This window comes from Phycodurus eques, chromosome 14 (assembly GCF_024500275.1).
Source record: "Phycodurus eques isolate BA_2022a chromosome 14, UOR_Pequ_1.1, whole genome shotgun sequence".
Classification (NCBI taxonomy): domain Eukaryota; kingdom Metazoa; phylum Chordata; class Actinopteri; order Syngnathiformes; family Syngnathidae; genus Phycodurus; species Phycodurus eques.
The window spans coordinates 21963643-21987792 of record NC_084538.1 but is presented as its reverse complement, the minus strand read 5'-3'; the positions used below and the strand labels follow the sequence as shown (position 1 = coordinate 21987792).

Below are 24150 nucleotides of genomic sequence, written 5' to 3'. Positions count from 1 at the left end.
ATGCGGTTTCCTCCCACATTCCAAAAACATGCATGGTAGGGTGATTGAAGACTAAATTGCGTATAGGTGTGAATGTGAGTGTGAAAGATTGTTTGTTTATATTTGTTGTTTGTGGAAGAATGAAAACATGTTGATTCAAGTACGTGCATCCTTTTATCCTGCCACATTGGTGACCCCGACATGATAGCAGCGGACGAAGAGGTGACTTCCTTGGCCATTATGTCACCCCTACTCTCGCAACCGTGCCTGTCATCGCCACCCTGGTGAATCTGCCGGAGTTTTGGCGAAGTGATTCTGGTTTCCTGCTTTTAGCATGTCGAAGTGTTGTAACACCTAAGAGGAATCACTGCAGATGATTCAAAGTATTACATGGTCGTTGGGGCCCTCGACCAACACACAATGCGTAGCACTATGCAGCTGCTGCGTGCACCTCCAAGTAATGGAAAATACAATGCACTCATGCAACTTCTGCTCAGGAAGTTACAGTTTCTCTGACTCAGAGAGGGGGAATAGGCTCCTTTCCCTGCCCGGGTTGGGCGATGGTACAACAGTAGACCTGATGGACAATAGGCTGTAGCTTTTGGGCTCAGATAAAGGCGGCGTCATTTTCCTGCACGTTTTTCTATGCCAACTACCGCCTCCAGTGCGTGCGGTGTTGGCTAACTCCGCTTGCCTGGCTAACAACGATTAGCTGTTAGCCAGGCAAGCGGGGGAGTGATAACCCCAGTCGGGCTGTCTGTGTTGCGTGACCTTGTTTTTGTGTTTGTTTCTTTAGACGACATTCTAGTGGCAAGTTCTTTCCCTGGGGAACATCTGTCACAATTAACGCAGGTTTTCAGACGTCTTGATGCCCACGGCCTGATTGTCAACCCAGCAAAATGTTAGTTTGGTTTGTCGTTGATTGATTTCTTAGGTCACTGTATTTCGTCACAGGGTGTGGTTCCTTTGCCTTGCATAGTGCAGCTTTCCCCCGTCATATCTCAGCTAGAGCACTACAGGAGTTCTTGGGCATAGTTAATTTTTATAATCGGTTCCTTCGTCATGCAGCCCACTTTCGGCAGCATCGTTATGGTAGTTCGCGTGGCAAGAAAGCTAATGACCCTCTCCGTGGACTTCTCAGAGGGTCCAGGGTTTTCAGCAGGCTAAGTCCACCCTCGCAAATGCTGCCCTCTTGGGACTACGGAAGGACGTTAGGGGTGGGTGGCTACGTGCATGGCGTGTCAGCGCGCCAAAGTCTACTGGTACACCAAAGCCATCCTCAAACCTTTTCCAATTCCAGACAGGAGGTTTGACCACGTGCATGTGGACCTGGTAGGCCCCTTGCCTCATTTGCGGGTTTTATGCATCTGCTCACTATGGAGGATCGTACCACGTGACGTGCTAGAAAAAAAATGACTGCAATTTGGGAATCAGCATGCCAAATTTAGTTCTAATTATACAAATCTAACTAAAAATAATTTATTTTAAAAATCGTTCCCAGTGTATCTCTTCGAAGGGGAGCAGTAGTGCATGCAGCTTCAAGAAGTGGAGGTCCATTAGCAGTCCATGCCGGCCCGTGGGTCAGCGTTTGCTGGGACGGAGGCAGGCGTGAACAACAAGGCACCTCTTGCGCAATCAATTGTGATGCATAGCTGCTACGGGGAGGGACTCAGGGCATCGAGATGTTTCTGCATCCCTCCCATTGCAGCCTTTTGGTCACGTGTGCCAGTCAGCCAATCAATGTATTTTTTGTGACGTACCCATATGATGGCATGGGTTACGCATCCAGTTGGGTGCGTTTATAGTCTTAATGAGCGAGTGGAGCGCAGTAGTGTAGCTGTAGCAGCCCGCTCAAAACTAAATTTCAAACACAATGGCTCATTATTTTATATCGACACAAGACCACGACGATATCGAGGCACTATTAATTTCGTGATATCACAGTATCTTGAATATTGTTACATCCCTAATTCATATTTACACATAAGGACAATTTATTCTTCAATTACATTTCCTGTTTTTGGAATGTGGGGGAAACCCACGCAAGCATGAGGGGAACATGCAAACTCCACACAGAAAGGCTGGAGCCCAGATATGAACCCACAAATCCATGTCATGCTAACCATTCGGCAACCATGCAATATCAAATTGTTCATCCATCCATCCATTTTTCGTACTGCTTATCCTTACTAGGGTCGCAGGCGTGCTGGAGCATATCCCAGCTGACTGCGCGAGAGGCGGGCTACAACCTGGACTGGTCGCCAGACAATCGCAGATCAGATTGTTCAGTGAAATAAAAATTGTAAGCAGGGTAATGTGTATAGGCGAGTCCTTCCTTGTGCCAAGGTGGCTAGCACGTCTCATTTTTAAAAAATGTGCAGCCTTGTCAGACCTTGAGCGTCGCTCCTCTGCTAACATGTTAACTCCTGCCACCAGAGATCCCATCATGGATCATGAGTGGGCTACCCCTTTTGCAGCACATATTTATAGTGACTTAAATATATATACAGCATTCATATGTTGCTTATGTATTACATGGAATGCAAAAACAATGTAGAACCATCAAAAAGTTTTTTATTTCTTTTAAAGTGATCAAATGCATTGGACAAAATTACTTCCTAATTATTACAGACTTTCATTGATTACTAACCATAAGCTAGTCTCAGTAAAACAACAATCAAGGCATGACAAACACAAAAGAGTGCCTATTTAATTTTGAGTCCTGCTTTGTTTACGATCCAGCTGGTACGCACTTATTGTATCGTCACTGTCGAGGAGCTACAAGACATAAGAGATTCCTCAGTTATAGCTCCTCAATGGAGGCTCCTCGATGTTCAATCTTCATTTCTTGATGCACATTTAAGACAATTGAGATGCACCTTAACATGACAGTGTGAGAACAACTTTGGGGTCACAGTCGAAGCATCTAGGATGTAGGAGCTAGGGAATGTTGCACTCAACAGACATGAGATCCACCCTGTTTGTGTGGCTGAGGGAGAGCAGAAGGTTGAGCAGACACCTGCATTTGTTATTGTTAAGAGCTCAGCAGTGGTTGCTCTCTCTGACTTGAAAAATCTACTGAAGTTCAGTAACCAAGTATTTGTACTTTGTTACTTCCCACAATTGAAAATATTTAACACAGATGTCTCAGATGCTGCAAATTGAGCAATTATGTCAGACAGGTTTTAAAGTCCAGCATTTGCCCTTAAGGTCATTACAGTGGATTTTATAGGAGAGGTCATGTTATGTTTCCGAGCAATGGAACATCAATGCTGATCCGAAGGAGACTTACAGCGTAAATTGAAAGCTTTATTTGACTCAAAGACTCTGGGACATGAATGGCAGGTGCCTCTAGGAATGGTAGCACAAGAGTATAGGACGGAACAGAATATCCCAAAGATGGTACTTTGTGTAGTGAGAACAAAGTATTTAAAGGCAGACATTTCAGTTCAGAAGGCTGAAAACTATATTAGTACAGGTATTGTTTCCAGGGACACTGAAGATTCTTGGTGAAAGACGATGTTTCAAGTTTGTATTGTATATACTGTGATTTGGCCTGGTTGAGTTACCCCTTCAGGAGTTCAACTAATTTGTTTGTATTATGTTCAAATTCAAATTTAGCCCTTATTCTGTCAGCACTGTCACTGATGGCACCGTAGATTGGTTCTAAGTGCACGTCAAAACTATGTGCAGCTGTGTTCTTGTAAGTAAACTTCAGGTGTGCATTAAATGACTGTTGAGGAGTCGTAAGCAAGGTTTTTAATCCAGCATGTTCCCATAAGGAAAGGTTTTTAACTTCAGGAGTTGTGATTCCCAGTAAAGGTACATTCATCAATGGGACTGAGAAAGGAACAGTCAAAAAGTCCACATTGGCTTCGCCATAAGCCTGTAAGTTAAAGGTAACATTATTGTAATTGTGTTCTGCTCCAATGCTGTAGTTGTACTTGTATTGGTTAAATCTGGCTAAACCAGTCCAGTAAATCTGTTGCTTCTCAGAGTTAAATTTAGAACCATAGTCATACTGGAGATCCACCTTACCAGTAAGTTTCAAGGGGAAAACCATGTTTATAGTTACTTTATTCTTCACATCATACACAATTTCAAAAGAATGGGACATGAATTCCATAGTGTTGTAAATGGAACCAGTAACACATCCACTGAGTTGTGAATCATGATACGCTGTCAATGCAACTTTCAGGTCCCAGATATTGGCCTCTCCATTGGCACCAATGACACTCTTCATAAATGAAGCCTCCAATTCACATCGAGCATCCACAACAATATGGCTAAAGGTCAGTGATTCCAGTTTCAGAATTGGCTTCACTTTTAATGCGGTACAATCTATGTCTCCTAGAAAAGTTAACTTGGTAGTGTTAAAATTTGTATTAAATTCTAAAGTGCTTTCATGTGTACCTTCATCAGAATAGTTTTCCCAGGACCACTTTCCATAAGCAGTTGTTTTACCACTCCAAGTAATTCCTCTGTCCACTGTAGATGCCATGTAGTGTTTCACTGATGTCTGACTTGAAATTTCCATTGATGTTATATTGAAGTTGTGGTTGTAAAATGTGGTTGTAGTTACAGAAATGCCACTCCTCAGTGAGAGTGTCATACTGTTGACCAAGTCTGCTGTGTACATTGAAGTAGTTGCCTTAGATACAGTCTGCGCAGAGACCTCAGCCAAAGAACCCATGATTACCAAGGATGCATCATGTTCAATGGAAAAAGCCGAATGTGAAACTTTCATAATTTCTGTAAATTTCAATTCCTTTAATCCAGGTGCCTCTAACTGAGCCATTGCATCAAAGGTATATTCCATGATCTGGATGGTTGATTTGGCATGAGAATGAATAGTGGCTTTAAATTTTGGGCTTTGTGGACGAGATGTTGAATGTTCAATCATTCCTGTAGTACCCAGAGTGTACACAGGGAAGTTCACCTTAAATTCACCTTGGAATTTTCCAAAAACCTGGACACAATTCTCATGAGCACTATCAGGCCGTTTGATTCCTGGCATGACATCAAAGTCCTTTATATGTAATTTGGGCATGTTGATGGTGGGAACTTTGATTTCTGAAAGTGTTATTTCAGGGAAGGTGACATCTGGTAGGGCAAATATGTAAAGAACTTTCATGTCACCAAAAATCCCGTCAAGATCAATGGCAGGCATTTCAAATCCTTTGATGTAATCTATCATTGCAAGGATTTTGGCTTTGAGCTCATCAAAAGATATTGTAAATGCGGGAACTGTAACTGAGCCAATAATGCTAAACTCTGGGACTGAGATTTCTGCTGGAATGGTGATTTCATGCAATTTGTTCATGTTGATTGTAAATCTAGGAATGACAAGGTCTGTAAAAAGCACTGTGAAACTGTAAACTTGTATCTCAGTATTATTTAGTTCATTCAAACCATCATCGATGGTTTGCTTTATCTGACAGAGGATCTCACTGTCGTTCACCAATTTGCTGATCTCCACGATCAGTCGGTTGACCTTGGCCGAAATATTGCTGTAGGATTCACTTGCTCTTTGGAGGTAAAAGTACATTTCCTCTCTGATATCCATTTCAAAAATTATCTGCCTGATGTCTTCAATGATATCCTGAACTTTCATTTTGATGTCGATGTAAAATGTACTGTCAATCACATCTTTCAGTTTCTTCAGAGAGTCAGCCACTCTTGTATTTTTTAGTTTTTCAATATAATGGAAAATTATACTTTGAATTTTTCTGATAAATTCTCTAACAGCTTCAAATTTGAACACTACCTCATATTTTTCTATCCTCTCATTTATGCAATTTGTTACTTCTGCTATTTTCTTGTTGGCCTTATTAACAAATGAATTATAGTCAAAGTCATTCAGTGACTGAATAGCTGATGAAATATCTTTATTAAGTTCTTCAATTCTTTTATTTAAATCAATTAACCTAAGGTATTTTTTCACACTGTAGATAAATTGTAGCATTTGGTCATGAATTAATTCAAAATTGAGAATGTTCAGAGCATTGACTATTGAATGCACAGTCTCCTCAATTTTTATTTTCTTGATGAGAATTGCAGCCTGATCAATTATTTCTTTAAATTTATCATCAAGGTCATATTTTAAAATGTGATCCCTGATATAGGAATATATTGCATTGAGTTTATTGGGGATTTCATATTCGTCAATCCAGTTGACTAATACATCATTTATAGATTCCATCACATTTGTAATGTCTGTGTAAGGAATTTCATACAAAAGATTATCAATGCCCATATTGGTTGAAAGAAGAAACATGTTCATTTGTTTAAATAATATCTTAACATCAAAACTCTCAATTTTATCTTTCATGTCTGCCAGGATTTGTTGGATTTTCTCTCGTACTCCATAGTTTGAATCTAATTCCTGCAGCCAATCGATGCTGCTGTCTGTGAATTTCACTAAATCAACATTTTCAACAATGTTCTCTATGGCTTGCAGAGCTTCAAGTAGTAATACCTTAATATTGTACTTCTCATTAAATACATGCAGTTTATTTTCAGCTACAGCAAGCACATGTATTAATTTTTCAGAAATGTGTCTTGATTTAAGGTAGTCATTGACTGAAAGTATCAGGTTTCTAATTTTGGTAGCTATCTCTAACACTTTATTTTCACAATCCTTTTTCAAGTTGCTCATCATGACCTCCAGATCATCCATTGTTACATCAAACCCATTTATAAAGTAATCAACTTTTTCTTTGATTTGATTCACTTTGTTTTCCAAATCCATTTCTTTTATGAAGTCATTGACTTGTGATGGTAACTGATCTAGCTTGACTCTGAAGTCAGATATCATCTGATTAATATCCAGGTTGTCGATGTACCGTTGGAGTGTTTCCAAAGCATTTATACATGTATTCTTCAGTTCTTCAAAAGCAGCAAGAAAAGGAAATGGAATTGCAATGATATTACTGCTGCTCTTGTCATATTTGAGGAAACCACCTATACTGAATTCTTGCATTTCTTCTATTGATCCAATATTCGTGTTCAATCCGTGGAAAGCATCTGTGAGCATTACTCCCGAAAACTCAAATCCAGCTTTCTGTGGGTTGTTATAGCCACTGATATTCTGGTCATAAGAATGACTGTGTAATTTAGATTTGATTTTCCACGTTAGAGCTTGATCATTTGGCATTAGGAAACCATCAAATTTGTGATCTAGTTGAGTGGACATCTTCCAATTTGAAAGTGCATGCATGGTTAACACTCTGCTGTCATGCGAACATACAAGAACTAAAGGCTCAGCTTTAAATTGCAGCTGACTGTACAGTTGCCCAGAATGCATTCCATATAGAATAATTTCTCCATCACTGTTGAAAAGAGCATCGACTGAGAGGCTGAAGGGCAGTGCTTGGGTGCGTATGATGCTGTCAAAATGGAGTGGCTTAGAATTTATTTCTGACTGACAAAATGATGCGGAGGAAAGTCCAGCAAACTCCAGTTCACATGTTTGACACAAATTGACACCCAATAGGTTTCCAGAAGTGTTAGATTTTATTTTACCTGACATGGCTTGGTAGTTTATCTCATAGGTGTGTTTAATACTGTGTTCTTCTCTGTAAGCTCCATCTGTGGATCCACTCAGGTACATCTTAACTGGCTCAAGCTTTATGTGGCCCACTTTGTTCAAACTAAGATCAAACCATTTCACTTCAATTTTTGCATCAAATGTCATGACAAATGGCTTCATATCAATCTTGGTATCTTGCTTATAGTACGTATCTTCACAGAGGAAGTAGCCAGTCTTAGAGTGAAGGGCTACGGTCCATAGCGTGAGGGCCAGTGTGTGTCTATTTTCTGTTTTCATTTGCCCCATTTTTACCATGCTGGTACTGATGAAGGTGAAAGCTCTTCTATTCAGTACATAATTTACATTATTTCTTGTGTGTGCATTGAACACATTACCATTGAAGACACCATAGAAAGAGCTTTCCTTTGCAGTTATTTTACCCTTAATGTTCAGCTCGACATAACCTTCCTTAGCCATTGCTTTAGTCATGGAGGACAATGATGCTCCGTTGCTGTCTATGGATCCACTGAATATATTTTCAAATGTCACAGGTATGTATTGAATGCTATTAGTTCCACCTGTGGTCAAACCATTTCTGTCAAACACAATGGATGCTTTGTGGAATCCTCGACCTTCATCAAAGGTGAGAGATCCATCTGAGTTTACTTTAAGCCCTCTTGAGTTCAATGAGCCTGTTATAAGGTAATATGCTTGATTGGTTTCGTCATCTGCCATTAATTCAGCTTTGATGATAACCATAAGGTAGGACACACCAAACTCAACTTTGTTTCTCAGCAATTGTCCCCCAATTTTGGCAACACCAGTACACTTCAGGGTTAGTTGTGAGTCCTTATAGTTGAGTTCTGACACATGATTGAAGATGTCTTTCTGGACATTTGTTTTGGAAACAACATTCAATTCAAAGTTAGCGTAGACTCCGTGGATTGTGTTGTGAATTTGCACAAATGGTGAGTCAAAGCGTAAGATGGACTCTCCTCTTCCTTTTCTTTCTTGTGGGTACAGGTTGTAACTATTTCTATAGGAGGTATTGGTATAGAAAGAACCAATTTTAAGTGTTCCATCCCAGGTGCCATCTCCTGTGACTTCATCTGAGTCTATTGTGGAAGTTGACTGGGCAACATAGTAGAAAGAGGCATGGAAGCCAAGTGGACCGGATGCTTCAATCTTGTAATTGGCCTTTGCATGTCGTTTGTTGGTCACATCCAAAGTTTCTGAGACACTTAAGCTTGTTTGAATGAGACTGTGGTTAAAGGAATTATTCACCAGACACTCAACATGATCATCAGGTCTTCCTGACATCATGGCAGTTCCTTAAAATGGACAGAAATTAAAATACTGTCAATATCAGAAAGAGACACAAGTAGTACAATTGTAAAACTTGAAGTTGAGTTGTCAAGTCATACAATATAAAGTCACAAAAAACTAGAGGCCAAACCACATGTCTAAATTCTGCATGCCATCAAGCATACCTCCACATATTTCAAGAATTCAGCTCAGTGAGGAATCAATGCACTAACCCATCTACCCATTTTCTATACCATCTATATAAGGTAATGGGTGTGCTGTAGTCTCTCCCATCTGATTTTGGATTAGAGATGGTGTACACCCTGGTCGACAGCTAATCACAGGACACAAACAACTATTCAAACAAACATTCAAACATTGGCAATTTTTAGTCTTCACCTAACCTAATGCATGTTTTTTTTTTGGAGTAACTGGAGAAAAAACATGCAAGCACAAAAAGAAGATGCAAAATCCACACAGGAAGGCCGGAGCCCAGATTCAAACTAGAGACTGACATTTTTCAGGATTCCCACAGGGTCCTGCAGGATTCCCGTGGGATAGGAGTGATTTTCACCATCAACTGGGATTGGGCAGGATAGGGATCAATCTCTGTGGGAGTGTGATTTTTTTTATTTTTATTTTTTTAACTCAAGATTAGATTTTTTGTCCAAACACCTACTTGGGATTGGGAGGGAGTGGGATCAACCTTTGTGGGTGTGGGAGGGAGCGGGAGTCAACAGCCACTCCCGTGTCAGCCTCTAATTCGAACCCCTCACCGCAGAACTGTGAGGTGAATGTGCTAATCACTTGCTTACCATGACACTGGTCTCCAGCACCACCTCCAAAGACTCCAAAAAGGGCAGGTACTTTAAGATGCCTTTTGGTGCATAGGCACAAACAGCAGTCAGTAAGAAGGCAGAGGGAAGCTACCCTCTCAATCACCAGGGTAAATTCTTACAGGCATAGAGACGATGGGCAATCAGTATGGCCACACCAGCTCAGCCCCTTAGCATGGACAACTCCAGAGTGGAATAGAGTCCAACCGCTCTCGAGAAGACTGGTACCAGAGCCCAAATTGTGTGTCTAGGTGAGCCCGACTAGATCTACTTTGAACTTCTCAATCTTGCACACCAGCTCAGGCCCCTTCCCTGGCACAGAGGTAACATTCAACATCACTAGAGTCAGCTTCTGCAGCAAATGACCGCACAGCCAAGATCCCTGCCTTTGGCTCCCACCCAGCTCTCTACGCACTTGATCCCCTTGGCTTCTCCGACAGTTGGTGAGCCCATAGAAAGGGTGACCCACGTTGTATCTTCTGGTTCTTCACACCCGGGCCCCATGGGTGCATGCCTGGCCACCAGCCGCTCGGCATTGAGCCCCACCTACAGTCCTAGCTTTCGAGAGGGGCACCGGTGACCCGCATCTGTGCGTGGGAAAACGATGTCCAAATGTTGTATTCATCATAGGGCTTTTCCGAACCGTGCTTTGTCTTGTCCCTCACCTATGACCTGTTTGCCATGGGTGACCCTACCAGGGGCATAAAGCCCCAGACAACTTAGCTCCTAGGATCAATGATCCCAGATCATTGGGACACATAAATCCCTCGGCCACAATAAGGTGACGGCATAGGGAGGGGTAATTCAAATCAATAAAAATAAATAAACATTATCCAGAACTAGTATTGCCTGAGTCCATCATGTGTCATCAAAGGTAAGAGTAAGTACATAATTTAGTGTTTGCTTGTGCTATATCAATTCTGACGTCAATCAGTGTCCCAAAACATGTTCTACAGTGGGTATGGAAAGTATTCAGACCCCCTTCAATTTTTCACTCTTTGTTATTGTGCAGCCATTTGCTAAAATCATTTAAGTTATTTTTTTTCCACTTGAATGTACACACAGAACCCCATATTGACAGAAAAAAACTGAATTGTTGAAATTCTTGCAGATTTATTAAAAAAGAAAAACTTAAATATCACACAGCCATAAGTATTCAGACCCTTTGCTCAGTATTTAGTAGAAGCACCCTTTTGAGCTAATACAGCCATGAGTCTTTTTGGGAATGATGAAACAAGGTTTTCACACCTGGATTTGGGGATCATCTGCCATTCTTCCTTGCAGATCCTCTGCAGTTCTGTCAGGTGGGATGGTGAACGTTGTTGGCCAGCCATTTTCAGGTCTTTCCAGAGATGCTCAATTGGGTTTGAGTCAGGGGTCTGGCTGGGCCATTGAAAACCAGTATCGGAGTTGTTCTGAAGCCACTCCTTTGGTATTTTAGCTGTGTGCTTGGGGTCTTTGTCTTTTTTTAAGATGAACCTTGGCCCAGTCTGAGGTTCTGAGCACTCTGGAGAAAGTTTTTGTCCAGGATATCCTTGTACTTGGCCGCATTCATCTTTTCTTTGATTGCAACAAGTCTCCCTGTCCCTGCAGCTGAAAAACACACCCACAGCATGATGCTGCCACCACCATTCACTGTTGGGACTGTATTGGACAGGTGATGAGCAGTGCCTGGTTTTCTCCACACATGCCACTTAGAATTAAGGCCAACAATTTCTATCTTGGTCTCATCAGACCAGAGAATCTTATTTCTTACCATCTTGGAGTCCTTCACGTGTTTTTTTTTTGCAAACTCCATGCAGGCTTTCATGTGTCTTGCAATGAGGAGAGGCTTCCGTTGGGCCAATCTGCCATAAAGTCCTGACCGGTGGAGGGCTGCAGTGATGGTAGACTTTCTAGAACTTTCTCCCATCTCCCGACTGCATCTCTGGAGCTCAGCCACAGTGATCTTTGGGTTCTTCTGTACCTCTCTCACCAAGGCTCTTCTCCCCTAATTGCTCAGTTTGGCCGGACGGCCAGCTCTAGGAAGGGTTCTGATCCTCCCAAACGTCTTCCATTTCAGGATTATGGAGGCCACTGTGCTCTTAGGAACCTCAAGTGCATTTTTTTATAACCTTGGCCAGATCTGTGCCTTGCCACAATTCTGTCTCTGAGCTCTTCAGGCAGTTCTTTTGACCTCATGATTCTCATGTGCTCTGACATGCACTGTGAGCTGTAACACAGGGGTGTGGCTTTCCTAATCAAGTCCAATCAGTATAATCAAACACAGCTGAACTCCAATGAAGGTGTAGAACCCTCTCAAGGATGATCAGAAGAAATGGACAGCACCCGAGTTAAAAATATGAGTGTCACAGCAAAAGATCTGAATACTTATGGCTGTGTGATATTTCAGTTTTTCTCTATTAATAAATTGGCAAAAATTTCAACAATTACTTTTTTGTCCCTGTCAATATGAGGTGCTGTGTCATCCATCCATCCATTTTCCTTCACCGCATTTTCCTTCACCACGGGTTGCCGGAGCCTATCCAGCTATCTTCAGGCAAGAGGCGGGGTACACCACGAACTGGTTGCCAGCCAATCGCAGGGCACATATAAACAAACAACCATTCGCACGAACATTCACACCTACGGGCAATTTAAAGTCTTCAATCAACCTACCATGCATGTTTTTGGGATGTGGGAGGAAACCCACCCAGGCACGGGGAGAACATGCAAACTCCACACAGGCGGGCCGGGCAGACGTGCTAACCTCCACACAGGCAGGCCGGGCAGACGGGCTAACCAGTCCTCCACCGTGCCGTGTGTACATTGAGGGGAAAAAAATTACTTCATTAATTTTAGCAAATGGCTGCAATATAACCCCTCCTTGAGCCGTCACCTTGTCGTGGTGGAGGGGTTTGTGTGTCCCAGTGATCCTAGGAGCTAAGTTGTCTGGGGCTTTATGCCCCTGGCAGGGTCTCCCATGACAAACAGGTCCTAGGTGAGGGACCAGACAAAGCACGGCTCAAAGACCCCTAATGATGACGACAAACGATGGACTTCGTTTTCCCTTGCCTGGACGCGGGTCACCGGGGCCCTCCATTGGAGCCAGGCCTGGTGGTGGGGCTCGAAGGCGAGCGCCTGGTGGCCGGGCCTTCACGCATGGGGCCCGGCTGGGCACAGCCCGAAAGGGTAACGTGGGTCCCCCTTCCCATGGGCTCACCACCTGTGGGAGGGGCCATAGGGGTCAGGTGCAGTGTGAGCTGGGCGGTGGCCGAAGGTGGGGACCTTGGCGATAACGATCCCCGGCTACAGAAGCTGGCTCTAGGGACGTGGAATGTCACCTTTCTGGCAGGGAAGGAGCCCGAGCTGGTGTGTGAGGTCGAGAAGTTCCGACTAGATATAGTCGGACTCGCCTCCACACACAGCTTGGGCTCTGGTACCAGTCCTCTCGAGAGGGGTTGGACTCTCTTCCACTCTGGAGTTGCCCACGGTGAGAGGCGCCAAGCAGGTGTGGGTATACTTATTGCCCCCCGGCTCGGCGCCTGTACGTTGGGGTTCACCCCGGTGGACGAGAGGGTAGCCTCCCACCGCCTTCGGGTGGGGGGACGGGTCCTGACTGTTGTTTGTGCCTATGCACCAAACAGCAGTTCAGAGTACCCACCCTTTTTGGAGTCCTTGGAGGGGGTGCTGGAGAGCGCTCCCGCTGGGGACTCCATTGTTCTGTTGGGGGACTTCAATGCTCACGTGGGCAATGACAGGGAGACCTGGAAGGGCGTGATTGGGAGGAAAGCCCCCCCCCCCCCCGATCAGAACCCGAGCGGTGTTCTGTTATTGGACTTCTGTGCTCGTCACGGATTGTCCATAACGAACACCATGTTCAAGCATAAGGGTGTCCACACGTGCACTTGGCACCAGACACCCTAGGTCGCAGTTCGATGATCGACTTTGTGGTCGTGTCATCGGACTTGCGGCCGCATGTCTTGGACACTCGGGTGAAGAGAGGGGCGGAGCTGTCAACTGATCACCACCTGGTGAGTGAGTTGGCTCCGATGGTGGGGGAAGATGCCGGTCCGACGTGGCAGGCCCAAACGTATTGTGAGGGTCTGCTGGGAACGTCTGGCAGAATCCCCTGTCAGAAGGAGTTTCAACTCCCACCTCCGACAGAAGTTTGCTCATGTTCCGGGGGAGGCAGGGGACATCGAGTCCGAATGGACCATGTTCCACGCCTCCATTGCTGAGGCGGCCGACCGGAGCTGTGGCCGTAAAGTGGTCGGTGCCTGTCGTGGTGGCAATCCCCGAACCCGCTGGTGGACACCAACGGTGAGGGATGCCGTCAAGCTGAAGAAGGAGTCCTATTGGGCCTTTTTGGCCTGTGGGACTCCTGAGGCAGCTGATGGGTACCGGCTGGCCAAGCGGAATGCAGCTCTGGTGGTCGCTGAAGCAAAAATTCGGGTATGGGAGGAGTTCAGTGAGGCCATGGAGAAAGACTTCCGGACGGCTTCGAGGAAATTCTGGTCCACCATCCGGCGTCTCAGGAGAGGAAACCAGTGCACCACCAACACTGTGTATAGTGGGGATGGGGCGCTGCTGACCTCGACTCGGGACGTTGTGAGTCGGTGGGGAGAATACTTCGAAAACCTCCTCAATTCCACCGACACGCCTTCCCATGAGGAAGCAGAGTGTGGGTTCTCTGAGGCGGGCTCTCCTATCTCTGGGTTTGAGGTCACCGAGGTAGTTAAAAAGCTCTTCGGTGGCAGGCCCCCGGGGGTGGATGAGATTCGCCCGGAGTTCCTAAAGGCTCTGGATGTTGTGGGGCTGTCCTGGTTGACACGCCTCTGCAACATCGCGTGGACATCGGGGACAGTGCCTCTGGATTGGCAGACTGGGGTGGTGGTCCCCCCTTTTTAAGAAGGGGGACCGGAGGGTGTGTTCCAACTACAGGGGGATCACACTGCTCAGCCTCCCTGGTAAGGTCTATTCAGGGGTGCTGGAGAGGAGGGTCCGTCGGGAAGTCGAATCTCAGATTCAGGAGGAGCAGTGTGGTTTTCGTCCTGGCCGTGGAACAGTGGACCAGCTCTACACCCTCGGCAGGGTCCTCGAGGGTGCATGGGAGTTTGCCCAACCAGTCTACATGTGTTTTGTGGACTTGGAGAAGGCGTTCGACCGTGTCCCTCGGGAAGTCCTGTGGAGGGTGCTTCGGGATTATGGGGTACCGAACCCTCTGATACAGGATGTTCGGTCCCTGAACGACCGGAGTCATAGTTTGGTCCGCATATCCGGCAGTAAGTCGGACTCGTTCCCGGTGAGGGTTTGGACTCCGCCAAGGCTTCCCTTTGTCGCCGAATCTGTTCATAACTTTTATGGACAGAATTTCTAGGCGCAGCCAAGGTGTAGAGGGGGTCCGGTTTGGTGGCCTCAGTATTGCATCTCTGCTTTTTGCTGATGATGTGGTTCTGTTGGCTTCATCAAGCCGTGAGCTCCAACTCTCACTGGAGCAGTTCGCAGCAGAGTGTGAAGCACCTGGGATGAGAATCAGCACCTCCAAATCTGAGACCATGGTCCTCAGTCGGAAAAGGGTGGCATGCCCTCTCCAGGTCGGGGATGAGATCCTGCCCCAAGTGGAGGAGTCCAAGTATCTTGGGGTCTTGTTGACGAGTGAGGGAAGAATGGAACAGGAGATCGACAGGCGGATCGGTGCAGCATCTGCAGTGATGCGGACTTTGTATCGGTCCGTTGTGGTAAAGAAGGAGCTAAGCCAAAAGGCGAAGCTCTCAATTTACCGGTCGATCTTCGTTCCTACCCTCACCTATGGTCATGAGCTGTGGGTCGTGACCGAAAGAACGCGATCCCGGGTACAAGCGGCCGAAATTAGTTTCCTCCGCAGGGTGTCCGGGCTCTCCCTTAGAGATAGGATGAGAAGCTCGGTCATCCGGGAGGATCTCAGAGTAGAGCCGCTGCTCCTCCGCATTGAGAGGAGCGAGATGAGGTGGCTGGGGCATCTGATTTGGATGCCTCCCGGACGCCTCCCTGGTGAGGTGTTCTGGGCATGTCCCACCGGGAGGAGACCCCGGGGACGACCCAGGACACGCTGGAGAGACTACGTCCTTCGGCTGGCCTGGGAACGCCTCGGGATCCCCCTGGAAGAGCTGGATGAAGTGGCTGGGGAGAGGGAAGTCTGGGCATCCCTGCCAAAGCTACTGCCCCCGCGACCCGACTCGGATAATCGGTAGAAAATGGATGGATGGATGGATGGATGGATGGGCTGCAATATAAAGCGTGAAAAATTTAAAGGGGTCTGAAAACTTAACGTACCCACTGTATGTTCTACCTCAGATAGTCCACCATTTAGATTAGCCTACAGGCATGCCACATACTCTGAGTCGTGACAGTCTATCCAGTCATTCCTTGTTTTGGGGTAGATAGCTCATTATCCAAGGTAGTTATTCTGCAACAAACTGAATTTTAAATGGTTTACCTTCAAGATTGTATATCAGTAGGTCGAAAGGTGACTTGGTTATAGCCTTGTATTGCACAGTGTATCTGGGGCTATCAACAGTGTAGTTGCCGCCAGAAATGGAGCCTTGCAAACTGTACAAGTTGCTGTCGATCTTGATAAATGCCTCCGCCAGACCAAGAAGGGGCACAGTGAAATCCACAGCAGGAGGTACAATGAATGATGGTAGTCTATAGATTTTGGATGGGACTTTTAAACTTATTGCTGGTAAATCCAAAGTAGGAACTGACAAGGAGTTGGGAAAATTCAGTTCCTCTAACTTTTTGCCTCCCAGTGGAAGAGGAAGCGAGAATTCCATTTTGTCCTTGTTGAACTTGTATCGGAACAAGTTGTCACTGTTCAAGTAAATGCCACATTAGTTATCATTTCACTTTTCACCTAAAATATGTATTTTAAAGATTTAATAGGTAGTCAAAAGACCAAGAGTTACTTACAACTGCAGGAATATTCTGTCAGGTAGAGAGGGTACGATGAGTTCTGAGAGCCTCCTATTTTGCATGATTTTAAGAATAGGAATGCTTACTGTCAACTTGTCCAGCCAAATATTACCTGCCTGCATAGAAAACAAAGTTGAGAGATTTGTTTTATTATATTAACTAGCAAATAATTACACATTCATATTTTTGTATGTTCTGTGTTGTAGCAAATTACAACTACAATAAACCATTCAAACAAAATGGTCTGTTAAAATCTGGAATAATCATCTTTATTGAAGAGGAATTCTGCCAAGAATTTCATTAGTTTATTTAAATGTAGTTAATATTGTAGTGGACTGAGGGGGTGGTTGCCCCAGAAGATGGGACCGACTCATATGAGTTTCACCTGTGGATCAATGTGCACCTACTGGAGTCCAATGGAGCCAATGTGAGCTCGTTGGGGGGAAAACTAATAAGAGGTTTGCAAAGACTGTGAATTGTGTGACTGGGGAGCAAGGTTGAAAGACACCGGGACGATTCACGAGAGGTGGCAGCTGTTTTGCAGGAAACAAGTCATGCTGAAAGACAACAAGAAAGCTGCCACGGCAAGGTGACAGTTGTGCACTCTCTCACTCGACTGATGCCATTTGTAATCAATTTGGGGCTACCAGCGACGAAGATAGAGAAGTGTAGGCATTAAGACGTTCCAGCAATTGGGGCCCTCTTATGGGCGAGTGGTAATTAGGGCCGGGGAAGTAGGAGTGCTGTACTGTCCACTGTCCTCGTCGGAGTCGAACAAATGCCCCGCCGTCGGCCACCGGAGTGGCCCTATGCGTTCTACGACGCACACCACATGCAGTTCCAGCGCTGGGCCGGCATTTCCCCCTGCGGACTCTCATCAGCCAAGCCAGACCAGAACCACAAGCCTCGACCACAGGGGAGGGTCTTGGCCACCTGGCCAGCTAAGTGGATGCTTATTTTAAACAAATCAACAGTTCATTTTCAATGTATTGTCTGTTATTGTCTTGTCTTTTGTTTTATCTGTAATTTTTCAGTTACATTGACTATTTTATGAATTTTTAATACTGCATAATCACTATTGCATCTAATTTGTGGGAAAGGGGAAGTGCGGGGAGGGGCGTAGCTTCAAGGCAACGGTTGTTGTCAGTCCTGCAGGTGAATCGCCTTATTCCGCAGAGTGAAACCAAGTGTGCTATATTGTCTACTTTGGGTGCATTGGTGTGTCGTGCATAACCCTTTGTGGGTTTATTGTGGACGCCCGAATACCAAAAGCGGGAGTGAATTCGTGTGATCTGGGGTGCCATTAGCCCACTTGCGGCTAATAACATAGCTGTCCAACGCATTGCTTGGTCCGTGGGCCGGCTCACCACAACGACAATTTATTGAGTCTGGAAAAACTATCATATCCATTTTATTTAGCGAACGATAAGTCGACATGATCATGTCGTAACTGTAATTATCATGACAAGCCTAGTGGACATCTCTATTTATGCCCACTTACACCTCTGAAAATATCAGAAAAATCGCCCCGATATTTTTTATTTTATGGATGTAAGCATTTCCACATCAGGTGTACGTGATCCCACTTGGTAGTGTTTTTAAGATTAATTTATCTTTTAAAAGGGGTTTCATCATCTCAATTTTGTATTGATTGCACTACAAATGCCGCTCAGATGCTTGAAAAGAGTTCCTATGGATGCATAGGCATTTGTGTAGGTAGCATTGTCTGACAGACGCAGATTTTGGCTGGCTGTCATAACATCGGCTGACGAGGGTCTCCTGGCCAAAAGCTTTGTCACTTAATGTCCCAAAACTTCGATCAGTCTTCACCAAAATTCAAAACAGAACAGTCAGCCCTATATTTTTTTATTTTATGGATGCTGAGCGTTTTATCCAGAGATGATCATTTGAGCGGCACGGTGAACGACTGGTTAGAGCGTCTGCCTCACAGTTCTGAGGAATTTTGGTGATCAAAAAGAGATCGTTCCAAAGGAAATTAGTTATTTACCAATTTCTCCAATATGGATTCATATTATTTGAAATGACTGCCAGTTTCATTTTCCTCAGCAAAAAATGCATAACATCAACTTATTCGTGAAATATGGACCATTAAGACCCATACATCATTTAATGTGTTTACACATGTTGGGCATTGCATTTTATAAAATAGTTTTAAAAAGTAAGATCAAAGTCCATCCATCCAGCCATCCATCCATTTTCTATTATGCGAGGTCGGGTCGCAGGGGCAGTAGCTTTAGCAGGGATGCCCAGACTTCCCTCGCCCCAGCCACTTCATCCAGCTCTTCCGGGGGGATCCCGAGGCGTTCCCAGGCCAGCTGAAAGACGTAGTCTCTCCAGCGTGTCCTGAGTCGTCCCCGGGGTCTACTCCTGGTGGGATGTGCCTGGAACACATCAGCAGGGAGGCGTCCGGGAGGCATCCGAAACAGATGCCCCAGTCACCTCATCTGGCTCCTCTCGATGTGGAGGAGCAGCGGCTCGACTGTGAGATCCTCCCGGATGACCGGGCTTCTCACACTATCTCTAAGTGTGAGCCTGGACACCCTTAGGACCCACAGCTCGTGACCATAGGTGAGTGTAGGAACATAGATAGACCGGTAAATTGAGAGCTTCACCTTTCGGCTTAGCTCCTTCTTTACCACAACGGACCGATACAAAGTCCGAAACAAAAGAAGCAACCAGTTGGCACAACACCCGATACCGCCACAGTACCAACGTTTCCATGTGAAGCAGTCACCATGCAGCCACCTCCGCTGCTGTCTGCCCACAGCTCTCTCGACCGGAGAGGTTCTCTGGAGATTCTGGGAACATTAAAAGCCTCTCATCACTCAGTGCGAACTCCACTTTGAGCTCCAGGGCACTGCCTTCCCCAACGAGCGAGCAAAGATCGCTTTCGTCATTTCCCACCTGACTGGTTGTGCGGAGGCGGCACGGTGGCCGACTGGTTAGAGCGTCAGCCTCACAGTTCTGAGGACCCGGGTTCAATCCCCAGCCCCGCCTGTGTGGAGTTTGCATGTTCTCCCCGTGCCTGCGTGGGTATTCTCCGGGCACTCCGGTTTCCTCCCACATCCCAAAAACATGCATTAATTGGAGACTCTAAATTGCCCGTAGGCATGACTGTGAGTGCGAATGGTTGTTTGTTTCTATGTGCCCTGCGATTGGCTGGCAACCAGTTCAGGGTGTACCCCGCCTCCTGCCCAATGACAGCTGGGATAGGTTCCAGCACGCCCGCGACCCTAGTGAGGAGAAGCGGCTCAGAAAATGGATGGATGGATGGATGGATGGTTGTGCGGAGGCGTGGGCTACTGCTGAATGGAGCCACAATTCCGCCGTGTGTCATTCGTGGGCTTTTTTTCGTAAAGACTATAAAGCAAAATTTTCAGTTCTCCAGATCGTGAGGCACCCTTGTCACCTTACACCAAGACAAGCACAGGGTTTCAGATTACGCGACTGAGTTTCGCTTTCTTGCAGCTGAGAGTCAGTGGAATAACAGGGCACTGCTCGATGCATTTTTTTCAAGGACTATCCCCCACCATCAAGGATCATTTGGTCCCGCTAGACCTGCCAACCGACTTGGACAATCTCATCACTCTCGCCGTAAAAATCGACAAGAGGCTTTTGGATCGCGAACTGGATGGAGTTCAGCAGAAGGCTGCGTGACCGCGCACTTGGAGGACGAGCCTCGGTGACCAGCCAAACCAAGGCAGATCCCCTGTTTCGGGTCTCAATCCACTGGTCGGCGTCACCACGGATGAACCCATGCAACTGGGCAGGTTCCGTCTCTCCCCTGAGGAACGTCAACGCCGGCTGAGGGAAGGGCAGTGCTTCTACTGCGGGCAGTTGGGTCATTCCGTGAGCAACTGTCATGTCAAGGTTGCCGGTGCCGGTAGAAAGGGCACGGGAGAGGTGAGTCTGAATTTCATTAAGGAAGACCCTTCCCGGGTTCTTCCTAAAGTGACACTATGCTCTCCTGATCAAGAAATTCATACGCCTGTATTAATTGACTCTGGTTATGACGCAAACTTACTCAACTCCCTCCTCGTTAGACGGATGCACCTTAGAACCTTTCAAATAAAACGCCACCGCAACACCTATGCTGCAGACGGCAGTTTTGTGGGCAAGATCACTCACCGCACCCAAACACTCACATTGACATTTCCTGATTCTCACTCGGAATGCATTAGTTTTCATGTTTTTGACGCCATGAATCATGACCTTATTTTAGGGAACCCATGGATGAAATTACATAACTCCCACATTGTCTGGTCCTCTGGGCAGGTTATGTTATGGGGCAGCAATTGCGCCCAGAACTGGAACTCCATGTGATGTTCAGGGCTATGTTTCAAATGACCATCCACAGATCCCATCAGGGGATCCTGACTAATCTCAAGTGCCCACCTGTTACCAGGACATTAAAGACGTTTTTTCCAAGTCCAAGGCCAAATCCCTTCCACCCCACAGACCATATGACTGCGCTGTTGACTTGTTGCCTGGAACCACACCCCCACGAGGGAGGTTATTCTCTCTTTCAGGGCCGGAACACAAGGCTATGAAGGAGTATGTGGATGAATCACTGGCAGCCTGGATTGTTTGCCCATCTTGATCCCCTGAGGGAGCCGGATTTTTCTTTGTGGACAAGAAGGACAAGACTCTGCGACTCTGTGTCAACTACCGATGTCTAAATGACATAACTGTGAAAAACAGGTACCCTCTTCCTCTCATCTCCACCGCCTTTGAGTTCCTGGAGGGAGCCAAGTTTTCACCGAACTATACTTAAGAAATGCTTATCATCTAGTCAGGATAAGGGAGGGAGATGAATGGAAAACAGCATTCAACACACCAACGGGACATTATGAGTATTTGGTAATGCCTTTTGGACTAACGCTCCAGCTGTTTTCCAGAACTTTGTCAATGATGTCTTGCGTGACATGTTGAATATGTACGTTTTTGTATATTTGGACGATGCTTTGATATTCTCCCTGGGTGAGGAGACTCACATCATTCATGTCCGCTCTGTGTTGTAGCAGTTACTGCAGAATGAACTATACGTCAAGGCTGAGACATGTGAGTTCCACAAGGCATCCGTTTCTTTTCTGGGGTTCGTGCTGGCTCCAGTTGAAATCAAAATGGACCCTTGCAAAGTTGATGCCGTGACTAATTGGCCCACTCCCATGTCACGCAAAGACGTACAAAGGTTTTTCGGGTTCGCGAATTTCGACAGAAAGTTCATTAGTAATTTCAGTTCTATAGCCTCGCCTTTGCATGATATTACCTCGCCACACAGACCTTTCGTATGGAACCCGCTTTGTCAAGCAGCTTTTCAAAAACTTAAATTGAGCTTTACCTCCGCTCCCATCCTCACTTTAGAAGTTGATACGTCTGATGCCGGAATAGGAGCAGTGCTCTCTCAGAAATGTTTCAAGGATGGTAAATTTCATCCTTGTGCTTATCTCTCCAATAAACTGACCCCAGCCGAGAGAAATTATGACATTGGTGACCGTGAACTGCTGGCAGTCAAGGAGGCTTTGGTGGAGTGGAGGCACTGGCTAGAGGGGGCACATACTCTGGTTTTAGTATGGACCCATCACAAGAACCTGGAATATCTTAAAACTGCTAAGAGATTAAACGCGAGGCAGGCTAGATGGGCTCTGTTCTTCACTAGATTCAATTTCACGTTATCCTACCGACCTGGTTCTGAAAATGGTAAGCCAGATGTTTTATCGCGCATTTTCTGCGCGGAGAATTCTTTGTCCAACCCTGAAACCATTTTGCCCAAGTCATGTTTCGTTTCTGCTTTTGTTTGGGACATTGAGACTGCGGTAAAGGAGGCTCTGAAGAACACTCTTAGCCCTGATAATTGCCCTGAAAACAGGCTTTATGTGGTTCCGACCTTCAGGGGAAGAGTCATCCACTGGGCTCACACGAACCGGACTGTATATCACCTAGGCATTGCCAAGACTCAATCTGTGGTCGAACAGCGCTTTTGGTGGCCCAACGTTAGAAGCGATGTTACCAATTATGTCAATGCTTGCCAGGTATGTGCTGCTAACAAGTCCTCTTGCAAACGTCCTTCTGGGGAGTTGCGACCCCTGCCAATACCACAACGTCCTTGGTCAGACATTTCCGTAGACTTTGTGACAGGATTACCGGCCTCTAAATGAAGTACCACCATTCTCACAGTTGTGGAAAGGTTCTCTAAAATGGCACATTTGATTGCATTCCAGAAACTCCCCTCAGCTAAAGACACTACTGAGTTAATGATACACCAGGTATTCAAGTTTCATGGTTTACCCAAGAATATGGTGTCTGATAGGGGTCCCCAATTAATTTCGCGATTTTGGAAGGGGTTTGGCAATCTCATAGGTGCTACCGTCAGTCTGGGTTTCACCCTGAAACCAACGGACAAACCGAGAGGCTGAACCAGGACCTGGAGACCGGGCTCCGATGTCTCGCTTCACAGGATCCTGGTCTCAGAAACTCGTTTGGGTCGAATTCCCTCGTAATTCCCTCCCCTCTGCATCCACTGGTCTATCGCCTTTTCACGTTGTGTATGGTTACCAACCATCTCTATTTCCTGCCATAGCCCCAGAGTCCACAGTTCCAGCGGCTTTGACCTTGGTGAGACGCTGCAGGAGGACCTGGAGGCAAGCCCGCCAGATGCTGCTGCGCCAGGGACGGTCCTACAAGACCGCAGCTGCCTGTAGGAGGACATCGGCCCCGAACTACAAAGTGGGTCAGCGAGTTTGGCTCTCCATCAAGCATATTCCACTCCGGGTGGAGTCCCGGAAGCTCACTCCCAGGTTCGTTGGGCCCTTCCCCATCACAAAGCTCATCAACCCTGTCACCGTGAAGCTTGGGCTCCCAAGGTCGATGCGGGTCCACCCTGCTTTTCACGTCAGCCTGCTCAAGCCCGCCCGGGAGTCCCCTCTGGTCCCGCCTTCCAGGCCCCCTCCTCCCCTCCGGTTCGTGGATGGGGGCCCTGTCTTCACTGTGAGGCGGCTGTTGTTGTCTCGTCGGAAGGGGAGCGGGTTTCAATATCTGGTGGACTGGGAGGGCTACGGGCCCGAGGAACGTTCATGGGGGCCGTCTGCGTTTATCGTGGATGACTCGCTCATTCGGGACTTCCACATTGCGCATCCAGGGGCTCCGGGGCCGTCTGGGGCTGGCCATTAAGGGTGGGGGGGGGTACTGTCATGAGTGTGTGTTCCGGTTGTTGTCTTCCCCCTGTCTCATGCACACCTGCTCCTGAGAGCATCTTCACCACCTGTGCCTCGTTCACCCTAATTACCCCTTGCATTTAACCTCGTGTCTCATTCATTCTAGTCGCCAGTTCGTTGTACCTTGTTGTCGCGTTCCAGCATTCCTTGTTTCCACGTCAAAAACTCACAGTAAGACTAGACCCTGTTCCGATTATCGACCTCGCCTCTTTGCCTCACGTTTTTGGATACTGTTGCCTTTTTTGGATTGCCTGCCTGTGTACCGACCTCTGCCCGTATATTAAACCTCTCTTTTTTAAACTGTCCATTTGTTTTGGAGCCGTGCATTTTT

The 24150-nt window shown here is 46.3% G+C and overlaps 1 pseudogene; it reads right to left on the bottom strand.

Moving 5' to 3' along the window:
* Nucleotides 1–3089: 3089 nt before the first annotated feature.
* Nucleotides 3090–24150, bottom strand: part of LOC133412903 (apolipoprotein B-100-like) — a 61507-nt pseudogene continuing 40446 nt past the window's right edge.